This window comes from Helianthus annuus, chromosome 13, assembly GCF_002127325.2.
Source record: "Helianthus annuus cultivar XRQ/B chromosome 13, HanXRQr2.0-SUNRISE, whole genome shotgun sequence".
NCBI lineage: Eukaryota > Viridiplantae > Streptophyta > Magnoliopsida > Asterales > Asteraceae > Helianthus > Helianthus annuus.
In genome coordinates, this window is record NC_035445.2 from 1152487 (window position 1) to 1164995 (window position 12509).

Below are 12509 nucleotides of genomic sequence, written 5' to 3' on the forward strand. Positions count from 1 at the left end.
ATAAACAACGTCAAAACACATGAAATTTCAAACCTATTTAAGAATTTTGTTACCCTTTGGTGTCGGACGGTGGTGGTTCGTGGCTGCTGATGACGTGCTGTTGTGGTTGCTGTTATGTTCGATGATCGCTGGTAGGAGACGACCCGAGAGAGGGAGGGCGGGAGGAATTCTAAGGGACTATTTGGCTTATTTTAATTATTATAGTTTGAACTTAGGTTGAGTTTGGTTAATGGGCTAGTAAATAGTGGGGTAAGGTATTGGGTATTTGGGTTAAGTTGAGTAGTATAAGTTTATATAATTTAGATAGTTTTTTTTTTTTTAATTAGAGTTTACTAAAAAAATTTAAAATATAAATCGATAACATTTTTTACCTAAGGGGTGCGGATGAAAAAATTCAAGGGGTGCTGACGAAAAATTCAAGGGTGCGGACGGGATTTTCAACAGAAAATAGCACTAAATTTAATTTTTCCTGGGGGTGCGCCCGCCCACCTTGGGCTAGGGGTAAGTCCGCCCCTGTAAGAGACCCAAGTTCGATCGCTGTTTCAACGGTATCGGGTGATGATGAGAGACTATGCGAGTAGGCGATGATCGCTAGTTCGATCATTGAACTGAACGAGTTTTACCTCATCGCATTGTCGTGCCTTCGGGCGAGTGTTCTCGGGCTTCAGCCCTGGTTAGGGTTTTTCCCGGTTCGGAGGCGAGTGTATCCCTGTATGGTGAAATTTGCCAATAGCCTATTTAGAGGATTCGCTGGTCGTTAAAAAAAATTTCGGCTACACTGCCACGTCTTTAGTTTGATTGGACGTCTTTGATTGGGTTGGGGATTCAGTGAGATGAACCTTAGGGTGGAGGGTATGGTTAATCACTCTAGGGTGATTGAGTGAAATTCTACCCAATAATATTATGCCATGTCAACTCCCCATTTTACACTCAATCAGGGGGTATGGTTAATCACTCTAGGGTGTTTGAGTAGGTTAAAAAATAAAAAAATTTTGATTGGTTAATTCTCTCCTCTCTCCTCCATCACTCCATCAATCAATTCGGTGAACTATCACCGATTATCATTCTCTCTCTCCAACTCACCGCACATCTTCATTAACCGAGTATAGTCACCGATCGATGACTCACGCAAATTATACCCTCCACCCTTAGTTGGGTAGTGTGCATGTGAACTTTGCCAAACATTTATGATTTACGAATTAATCGATTAGAGTAGTAGCCTCACCTATTAGGCTACCATTAGGTAAAGATTAATGTGGCATTTTGTTATTGATCTAGATTATAGCCTCCCTATCATATTATTAGGCCCTGTTTCTTTGTTTTATTTTTTAATTCCTTTTCAACTTTTAAGTTAAATAATAAAGATAATTAGTAATTTATATTAATTCTTTTATAACCTAAAAAATTAAAAGTCTAATATATAAATCTAAATAATTAAAGATGCAAATTATAAACAATAAATACTAGGAATTTTATTAGCTTATGAAAAATAATAATTAGTTCGTTATGTGGTATCTTAAGGTTTAGGGTACTCGCTTCGTTCTTTCGGAATTCTCTATTTTTCTCGTGCGTTTATCTCAAGGAATCCTTATACGCAAAATTGTGAGTAAATCTTACAACTCCCCTTTTTATATTATTTACTCGTTTTATTTGGGTGTATCATGTGTCGCTCTATATTATTACTTTTTTTTCCTATTACGTGCAATTACCATCTTGCGAAGTATATATGTGTTATGTGTTATTGACTGTTGTTTACTTGGTGCATTACATTCATTTCAGACGATACATCATCATAGGCTCGTCGGTTCCCCGTTACCAATGAGCGAAACTTGACGTTGCCAATTATACGAGGTCAGCTCCGTTTGATTGAGCTTAGACCTTGCAGCACACCATAATACTGTGCAACATGCATACATTCATTGAATCATTATAGTTGATTTGTTTATTGTTTGAGGTTGTGTTATGAGGTTTGACATATGACATACAACATATTTACTTACATTGGTTAACGCACGTTTTCTCAATACACAAACTAGATATATATTATTTTCCTAATAACAATGAGGTTCATTCACTAACCTTTGTTGACCCAAAAACTACTTTTACATGTGATACATGTGAACAGGCTTGAAGAGGAGATTGGTGTAACACCCCAAATTTTCGTATGTCATAAAAATATAATATGTAGTGATGTTCTAATAATTAAAATGGGAATGTATAGAATTATGTCATATTAAAAGTTAGTAAAAGAAAGATGACCAAGTTAGAATACGAATTAATAAAGTGAATAAGATCTAAAAGATGAGGGACTAGATGTGTACATATGAAATGAAATTAGATAAAACGAAAAGAAGGCCAGAAATTGGTCCTGGTGTGCGATCGTGAGAAGGCCAGGGGAAAGCTTTTCCTCTCAAAACCCTAACATCTTAATTTCTATCAAATTGAAAGTGAAATCAGTGAGTAATCGAATGCATGGGCCAGGAACTTCGATTATCTAGGTGTTCTTGACCTCAAGTAAGTTTAATTTCATGATTTTGTGATGTTTGATTAATTGAGTTATGTGAAATTTGTGATGTTTTATGGAATCAAACCTGAATGCAAGATGATATGAACTTGTAGGAGTTGAAATCATGCTTTAATTTTCTCTATGATGATGGATTAGGGTAAAACCCATTTATATGTTAAAAGATGGTTAAGAATTTGTGAAGCTCTACATGCTAATTAGATTGATGTTGGTGAAAAGATTAGGAGTAATTGATTCAGAACTATGTGTTCATGATTAGGATGATAAATTTCCAAGTTAGGGATGTTTATGTTAATCAATGAGTGAACTATGGAAATTGTGCTTAAGATGCTTGTACATTGTGCTAAATAGTGATACGCACGCAATGTGTTCGATGAAATGCCTAAGTGGGTTTAGTTATGGTTTTTATATGAATACTTGATAAGTCGATGTAACTCCTTTATGATAATGACGTATGTGATTAGTAGACACCAAATCGTATAATAAGGATTGTGAAAGTAACGTCATGAAAGCTAAAGTATGAAGTTATGACATATAGACACGAAGAAAGAAGAAGGCGCAAGTCACTCGAAGTCACAAGCATCTCAAGATCGCGGTAAGTTCATATGAACTTAATTCCCCTTTTATGTAGTTCTACGGATGTTAATTTAGTTATCTAAACCTTAGTGTTGAGATGTATTTTGCTTGTAGCGGAAATTGTGATATGTTGTACGTTTGAAAATGGATAAGAAATACATTAGTAACGGATATATAATGACCACTTCAAGTGGGTCAAGAATGTTGGAAAGTAAGATGTCGTAATGGATAAGAATTGACTTGTTGTTAACGGGTCAAAACAATGAAAGTATGACAAATCGTATGGTATGTATCGACCCATTTCGGAAGGTCGGAAAGTTTACATGTTGAATGTATCCGAAGGAAAGGTAGAAAAACTTAGAGAAAACCTATGCTAGAATGCAAAGGATGAATTAGAATAAAGTTGTTGACAAATAGACGAATTTTGTTAACGGGTCAAATAATGATAGGTAATGAAAGGATTTGAATTGATATGTATTACGACTAACAAATGTTTTGTTATTTTGGATGATAGGTAAATCCCATGCTTGATTGCGGCGCACTCGGACCGAACACACAATGTCGACTTTTTATACGCTTCCGGTTCAAGTTGTCTATTATGTATGGGTCAAAAAATTTTCATTTTGTGATACGATGTAAATCTTGTGTCTAGTATGTTAGTAAGTAGTTTAGATTTCTAAACCTTTTGTGTGGTTTGTACAAAATGTTTATGGTGAACCTTTTATGGTCACAATTTTTGTTAATTGAAAAATGTCGTAGGATTTGAAAATGTTGTTGTTAAAAGCAGGGGAAAAGTTCTCTATATAAACGGGTCATGCTAAAATTTTTCGTAAACTTGTATGAATTTTATGTTAGTAGTCGAATGTGAAAAGTTGGGCCTCTCAATTGGACATAGGATGGGTCTTAGGTAACAAGAAACGAATTAATGTAATTTATTGGTTATGAACAATGTCTCTTATGTATTTATTATTTGGATTATTTGCTATGTGAAACATTCAACATTGATAAATGATTATTTAAAACACGTAATAGTAAGTCATAAGCTTTGGATCAACCAAATCATGTCCCGATCACTTATTCCACTACGGGTTGGGGTGTAACAAGTTTGATGGTGGGTTGTGAAAGGGGTAAGGAATTTAGGTGTATATTGTGGTGGTGATGGTGGTGAATGATTGCAACGAGTTTGCAGCCAATGACACTCGCCATGGTTGGAGTTAAGGGGTGGGTGTGGTGGATGGTGTATGGTAGTTGTGGTGTGGAAGTGTTATGGTGGTGGTGATTGTGGAACTATAGTTGCAAAGATGAAAAGGGAGAAAGGGTGGGGTGGGTAGGTGGATAGGTGAGGCTCACATGTATTTTTTATTTTTTTATTGTTTTATTTGTTAAGTTTTTAATAGTAAAGACATTATAGTCATTTCCAACTTAACTGAGAAAATTAACCCTTATCCGCGATAGGGACTATCCGAGAACGAAAGTGCCAAAGTTGAGGAATATAGCTGTAACTTTAGAAATGTAAGGACTATAGTTGAAAACGGAACAAACCACAAAGACTATCCGGACACTTTTCTCTAAAAAAAAATCTATATTATGACAAGTAAATCTAGCTACCATATGATTTGTAGAGTGGTCGGTTTATTATTTTTTTTATATATTATACTTTGTATCTTATAAATCAAACATACCACTTGTCATATGTTAATTTATATAAAGTTTCATATCTTCATCCCTCGCTTAGAGGAGACAGTATTATTAATCAGCTGTCTATCCTACGATTATGACCTTTTATTTAGTATATTCTATTTGTTTAAACAACTAATATTTATGGTTTAAAGTTGTTTGAAAACTTCAAAGATTCTAATTCTTTTTCATTAGTTAAATATGATATTTTGAAATCACATCGAAATAGAAGGTAAATGGATAATAAGTTACGTTGCTACCTCCTTTTAAATAGTAAAACTAAGTCTTTTAAATATACATCTATAGACATCAAGGTCATAACATTACTATGCATGATCCTTTGAACTTGACTAAGTAGGTTCACAGCCTCTCACATAAGGAAACCAAAAGTATCAAATGTTTGATTATGGGATTCTGGTTGAGTGTAGGGAGTCCATGTTTTTGGTCACTAATCAGATCAAATGATTAATGATACATGAACAGACGATGTGCAATACTGATCTATATATATATATATATATATATATATATATAAATGAGATGGATTTGGGCTAGGTGGCATTTGTATTTGGCCATTTTTGCTGATGTGGCAACTTTTCATGGTGAGTTTAGGAGGGAATTCATTGTCAAATTCTAAATTCACGTACAAATTCATTGGACACGGGATCCGGAAGTATTTGGGTCGGATTATTGGGTTTTCAAACAAACCAACCTACGTTATTTGGATCATATATAATTGTTCTCAAAACCTAAATCTCTAATTCTTCTCCTTCACGCCGTTTGTGGATACTCATACACTCTTTGTAATCCAACTATCTCTGCAGTTAATCGATCCAATCCCTTGGTAACGAAACCCTTTCACTTCCGCTCTAATCATCATTAAACATGTAAGTTTTATTTCCAGTATTTAATGTTCAAGAACATTTCAATTTCTGAGAAAAATCATTTGCGGTTACAATCGGTAAGCACTTATAACTCTCCTCCACTTTGTGTTTTATTAGGGTTCTTCGTTGTGTTCTTGCATCTCCAATCTGTTAAAAGGATGGTTTGCCTTTCAATGAATTAGTTAGTTAAGGTTTATGGATCTAATAGTAAGTATTTAATTACTATTTTTTTTGCCTTCTTTGTTTATGATTTGATGCAGATTCGGATTTATATGGGCAGGAAAATTTTCAGGTCAACCTCTACAATTACTCGATTGAAACCCTGGGTATGAAAATTTTTTGAACCATGATGGTCTCTACACATGAGTTCTTATCAATGAAAGCTTATGATGATTTTCTTTCGTTTTCGCCTTTTTTCGAGAGCAATGTTTATATAACTTTTAAAATCTGGGTTGTTCGTTTTGACCCTTATTCTGGTATGAAGTTGTGATGTCCAGCTAAGCTTTAGGGGCTATGATGGACCTGATGGTTTCCTGAGTCTCCATTGTAAACATCTGTTAGCTTAGAAATTGTGCACATGAGGTGTTCGATGAAATGATTTTATTGGTTGATTGTTAGGAATATGGGTTGTTCATACCTGTTAGCTCAGAAAGTCTACATTATGAACACGTAATAGTTTGAGAATTGCGCTGATCTATGTAACGGATGCTTTTTATGGGTTTTGCATGACAAATCGGTGTCTGTTTGGGGTTTTTCTAGGTTTTACTTCCTGCAAGAATTGTGTTAACAAAACTAAAGAAAATTTTTAGGTTATCAAATGTTCTTTGATTGTTAACAAGAAATTTGTAAATTCTTATTATTTTGATTGTTTCAGGAAGGCGATGGGTAAATATCTCTGCCAAGTTTTGCTTCGCATCGTGCATCTCCTATTCAGCAGCCACTAATCACTGGATCACCAACTACAAACTCTAATCTATCATATTCAAGCTTTGGTTGTTCATCTACACCATGCTACCGCCGCTAATGAACTCAATTCTGTTGGTTGTTTCATTGCTGTTGTACCACCACTTTGATCTAAGGTATAATTCTAACCTCCGTTAGCCTTTCCACGGACCTCCATCGATGTTGTTATATGTCGATTAAACCTTAATCAAAATTTTACACAGGGAAGATGAACACAAAAAGTAGGTTTTTAATTCAAGTGAATAAGTATATTTGATTTAGAGGTTTTCTATAAAGATTTGTTAGTTTTTTTGGAACTCTTACACATCTAACAACACTCATGATCATTATTTACTTCTAATTATGAAACTTCAGTTTCATGCGAATGGAAGCTTGTAACTTTTCTTGAAAATATGCCGAGCAGTTATGGTGCTTTGAGTAAACTATAGGACTGGCGGAAATAAGATTAATCAGCAATTTTGTAAATTTCAGTTTATTTCTGGAAGAATAAGATCCTTATATGTATATGTACCTATCTAATTATTCTTTCTATTTCTCGTATACGAGAATCCATTATCTCAATGGTGAAAGGTCTGTCTTTTTTATATTAAGTGTAATCTGTAACATTTATCACCTATGGAAGTCAGTGCTTAGAGACCTGAAAATGACATTATAAGATGCAAGAAAAAAGCTCCATATACGTGTACTGAGGCTGGCTTGAGTGTGATGCGCATTGATCATGAAAATAATTTGAATAGACCTTATTAGTTCACATACATAATTGTTCTTATCAAATATATTCATTGGCTTAAATTAAAAACCTACATGGCGCTTTTTTCTTGCTTCTTCTGATAAACCAACTGTAACATATAAGTATACAAAAAAAGCTCCACATTCGAGCCTTCAAAACTAGAAAAATGATCCATTTCAACATGTTACCCAACCCGTCTGACCCCACCATCTTGTCATCTCAAATATTTTATTTGATAATATGTCGGACTGGGCTTTCTTTATTAATGCACTAATAATCTCTATGTGCCATGTTTCAGGTGTTACAATTCACTACCACCTATAAGCAAGGTGTATGGAACCTTGTGTTTGCTAACTATATCAGCTGTTTCACTAAAAAGTTTGGCAACCTATTATAATGCATTGCTCCATGCAGAGGTCTTTTATCGTTTTCAGGTTTGAGTTCTCTTTTGATTAACAAAAAAATAGAGATGACAAATTTGACTCATTTACTTACGGAAGTGACAATTAATCCAGGTGTGACAGCATACTTCCCACCATAAGATTCTGCCACAATATAAACTGATATGTTTTTACGCTACATGAACTAAAATGGGTGCCCCAGTTTATGCGTTAGATATGATTACAAGATCAATATACTAAGACAATGGCATGATTTTATATTTGATACAAACGGCATAGAATGTTATAAATGTTTTAATATGATTTTTGATATTGTGTTCGTTTTCGTATTTCAAACAGGACTTCATGGTAGGCGATAAAGAAGACAAAGTAATTAGAAAGTAAGTTGCATTTGAATCCAAGCTTGAATATTTTCATATTTATACATCTATTGTTTCACTGCTTATGTCATTTTTAGTTGTTTAAAGATTTCATGCATATCGGTATTGGTTTGTGAATATGGATGGTTATAGGTTGTTATTGGGCAGGGTCGTAGGGGTGGAGACTGAAAACTGAGAATGGACTTTTACATTGCTATAGTGCCACATGTATGCGTGTTTCTGTAGTCAAGTAGGTTCTCTACGTGTTTCGCATTGACTGCTGTCTGTTTATACACACCTTCAAAAAACTTTTTCTAGATTGATGTTTTATCTTATAGATTTCAGTAGAATAAAGTGATGATTGGATCTTTGTTGTTTAATATTCTTGATTCTTCTATTACATCTCCATCCCTGTTTGTTTCCATTGGTTTTGTTCCTTTTTTTCCTAAAAGTTGCAGGCGACGATGGTGTTACAAATATAAGAAGTATGCCAGACTGCCTTAAGCGACTTCTTCCACATTTGACATACGTGGTAAAGGGATTAATAAGCCAAAGCGACATATCTCTAGAAGAAATTCAGGAGTTCCAATAGTTGGAGGGATGCTTATACAGCCAATCGGTTAGAGAAGTGAAGAACAAGTGGGTCTGGAAAGGTTCAGAAGGAACAAATGATTTCATAGTTAAGCAGGTAAGTACTGAGCTTGCGAGGGTCAAGGCAGGTGAGTGAGCAGCAGGGTGTTTTTAGTTGGTGTATGGTCACAGTTCCAAAGGTCAATTGTTTTTTCTGGAGGCATTAGATGTCAAAATCCCGACTGCCTCGACTCTTGCCAAAAGGGGTGCGAATATGTGCGATGGGAAATTCCCGCTGTGCATCAGTGAGGACGAGACTTCGGAATGCAGCTTTGTGAATGAAGTATGGGGTTAGTTTGGAGCTGGTTAAGTGTCCAGGTCCCGGATGAGTTAGTTTCGGTTAAACAAATGCTGCAATATGGTAGCAGGGTAGATACATCGAAGCTATTTAAAGAGATTATCAAGGCCATATTCTTGAAGGCTATATGGTGGATATGGTTATGTAGTAATGGGAAGATTTTTTTAATGCATAGTGACCTCGGTGCCCTTGGTAGTGGAAAGAATCAAGGTCAGTATGTTTTGGTGTATGTTTTGCCTTCTTTTTGCAGCTTGCCAAAGGAGGTCTTATGCTAATAAAAAGCACTTTGCTAGCCAAAAAAAGATTCTTAACAATTAATTTGTCCAACCTGATGGCTGGTCGATAATTATTGCGTATATATTATACATATATGGTTTGATTATAAAACTCTTTGCTTATGCGTTGAACGATGGTTTTGATTTTGAAGTTATTATGGCAGATCATCATTGTTGATAAACAAGAAATTCAAATTAGTTTCACTAATAATTATTAATATATATATATATATATATATATATTAATAGAGAAAGAGAATGAACAGTGGTTTTATTGTGTAATTGGTAGATTTGGACGACTGTTTTTGCTGATTGGATTACCTGGCGGTTCTAATTACAAAATTTTAAAACCACCTCTCATCAACTCATCTTTCTTGGCCTCTTCTCCATTCTCACTCACTCTAAACAACACATACTTAAAAGTTCTTTAAGCATGGGGTAGAATTTGGACACCAGATCATTGTCGGTTGTCTCCGGGTGACATCGACTGTGGCTGCTCAGTTGAGCCGTTTACAAGAGCTTTCTCTGCTCTGTTTTCTGGTCAGCTATTTTTAGTTTTGTTTTCACGTCAGAGGATGCGAGAACGGTGTTTATTACCGTGGATCATCACCATACAATTTTGAAGTTTATTAGATTTATTTCAGAACCATGATGGTCTCTACACATGAGTTCTTATCGATGAAAGCTTATGACAATTTTCTTTCGTTTTTGCATTTTTTCGAGAGCAATGTTTATATAACTTTGAAAATATGGGTTGTTTGTTTTGACCCTCATTCTCGTATGAAGTTGTGATGCCCAGCTAAGATTCGGAGGCTATGATGGACCTGATGGTTTCCTGAGTCTCCATTGTAAAAACACCTATTAGCTTAGAAATCGTGCACATGAATTGTTCGATGAAATGATTTTATTGGTTGATTGTTAGAAATATGGGATGTTCATACCTATTAGCTCAGAAAGTTTACATTATGAACACGTAATAGTTTGAGAATTGCGCTGATCTATGTAACTGATGCTTTTTATGGGTTTTGCATGACAAATCGGTGTCTGTTTATCTGCATGGTTTTGTCTGTTCGTGCCGATGATCAAACCTGTTTGCCTAATTCGCCATGGCGGCTTCTTCAGGTATGAATTTCTTGATTTAACTATGGCTTGGCAACAAGATTGACCCTACTTTTTAGGCTTTCAAAGCAGTAGATTCCCCAAATTCAAGGTCAATGAGATCCTGAATCCACCGGGAAAGTTTGATGTGAAGTATGGTAACTACGCTGATATATTTCGGGCTGTTATATGTAGGTATTGAAAGCGGGATGATTGATGATTGCAGCTGATCATTAGAGCTCATGGTACGTTTCATTTAACTTGCTATATTTTCTATTTCTTTAATTTTATTCACATAAAAACATTTGGTTTGTATATGATCGTCAGTATTGTAAGTGTTATTAGGTTTGCATCAGATTCTTTAACCTTTTAAAGACTTTGATTTTGTGAGATGGGATTTGGTTACCTTCTAAAGTTATAGCTAAATAGGAACATGTCAAATAGTAAAAGGTAAATCAAAGTGTTTGTTATGTGCATAAAACCTCCTATATCACTTTATTTAAAAATTAGATTATGATTGAAATTACGTGAAATGTTTAACTATATTAGACATTAATTATTTTAGAACTTCTACATTTTTCGGTTTTGTATAGTTTTTTGTTGAAAAGAGGTGGATAAGAGCTATAAGTTGGACCCGTTGGTCACCATTCTTGCGATTTAGGATAAGCTCCAGGTAAACAAACAAATAATTAAATGATTCATATTGCTAATCTTTTGAAGTGTTCACACATATCAGATAATATGATACATGCTCCAATAAGTTTGCAAATATATGAACTCATAGAGCACTTTGAGATGAACTAACAACCTGACTTCTAAAATGTAGACTAGGGGTTTGTCAAATTAATTTCCGTTACTTCAACATCAGGTATTTTTATGTATAAGAATCGGGTCAAAGTGACTAATTGTAATAGGTTCGAATGAAACACGGATTATGTTCGAAGTGGTTTAGGTTGAAGGGGTCAGGTAGGGTCAAGTAACAGGTCATAACTGGTTTGGGTCAAAATAGTTTCTGCCTGAAATGGATTTGGGTTGAACTTGAAGTGTAAGGTAGCTAATCATAATGGGTTCGAGTTGAAATGGTTTGTTTTAGAATATATATATATAACAAAACTGCAAGCATGATAGTCTCAAACTTATTTAGTTCAGTATTACTTGAATGTCATAATGTTGAATCAACTTGAGCTACAAATTTATAATTCTTCTTAAAATTTTACTGTGATTTTGTTTGTGCTTTGATAGGTAGAGGACCCACTTTTTATTTGATATTGGTTTTAATTTTTTTTAATTTCAATTCATTCAATTTGCCATTAATACCAATTGGATGTGTCATTTTAGGTCAGTATGCGATCTTCATAAATGTTAGTATGCTAATGTTGTTTTATTGGTTGTAGCATGTGATGGAATGGGTCAAGAAAAAAAAAAATACTCTAATGCAGATTTTTCTGATATGTCTTACATTGTTAGAACCTACTTCATTTGGTTTGTACATTTGTCATACTAAATTTCCATAACTGTGTAAGTGAACATAACAGACCTATAATTCATCATTACTATAACAATCTAATTTGTTGACTATAAATTATTTGTAATCCACTTTGTTGTGTAAATGCAGTCAGTATTGTAATATGTTCTTTGTATATGAATTGGGTGGTTGAAGTATGGTATGTAATATGTTCGTTAAATATTTACTTTATGTTCAATACGTTTTCCTTTATTGCTATATTTTTTTAAACAAATTTAAAAATATGGATTTCACCTTAAATCAAACGTTTCTAAATTATAAAAATCATTAAAAGTTAGTAATCAACGAGCTTTTTACCCATGTGTTACGGCGGGATCGTTAAATCATGAAAAAATATAATTATAAAAATGTTGAACCACATATGTATATTGCGGAGTGTTAACATGTTAAATTTTAATCGAAACGTAAAACATTATCGTATATAAAAATAACTAAATAAGTTTTTAGAAACTATTTGAGATATTCTACTGTTCTTAAACATAGTGAACCCTAGCATCTATATATATATATATATATATAAAGACTATATAAAGAAGCAAAAATAAACATTAAATGAGTTAGTTAATAGT

General features: G+C 34.2%; 1 long non-coding RNA gene and 1 other non-coding gene across 11 annotated transcripts; both read left to right on the forward strand.

Moving 5' to 3' along the window:
- Window positions 1–2338: 2338 nt before the first annotated feature.
- On the forward strand, window positions 2339–3934 carry LOC110902399. Its single transcript, XR_002571083.2, has 3 exons — window positions 2339–2514; window positions 3063–3119; window positions 3615–3934. It is a non-coding gene; the product is annotated as an uncharacterized LOC110902399 (long non-coding RNA).
- A 1616-nt stretch (window positions 3935–5550) lies between these two features.
- LOC110897328 lies at window positions 5551–12044 on the forward strand. Of its 10 annotated transcripts, XR_004875943.1 has the most exons (8): window positions 5551–5664; window positions 5779–5987; window positions 6536–6740; window positions 7653–7788; window positions 8095–10439; window positions 10611–10660; window positions 11009–11088; window positions 11810–12044. It is a non-coding gene; the product is annotated as an uncharacterized LOC110897328 (transcript). The 10 variants fall into 10 exon arrangements; XR_004875941.1 differs by having other exon boundaries at window positions 10611–11088; XR_004875948.1 differs by lacking the exon at window positions 11009–11088 and having other exon boundaries at window positions 11810–12016.
- Window positions 12045–12509: the final 465 nt, after the last annotated feature.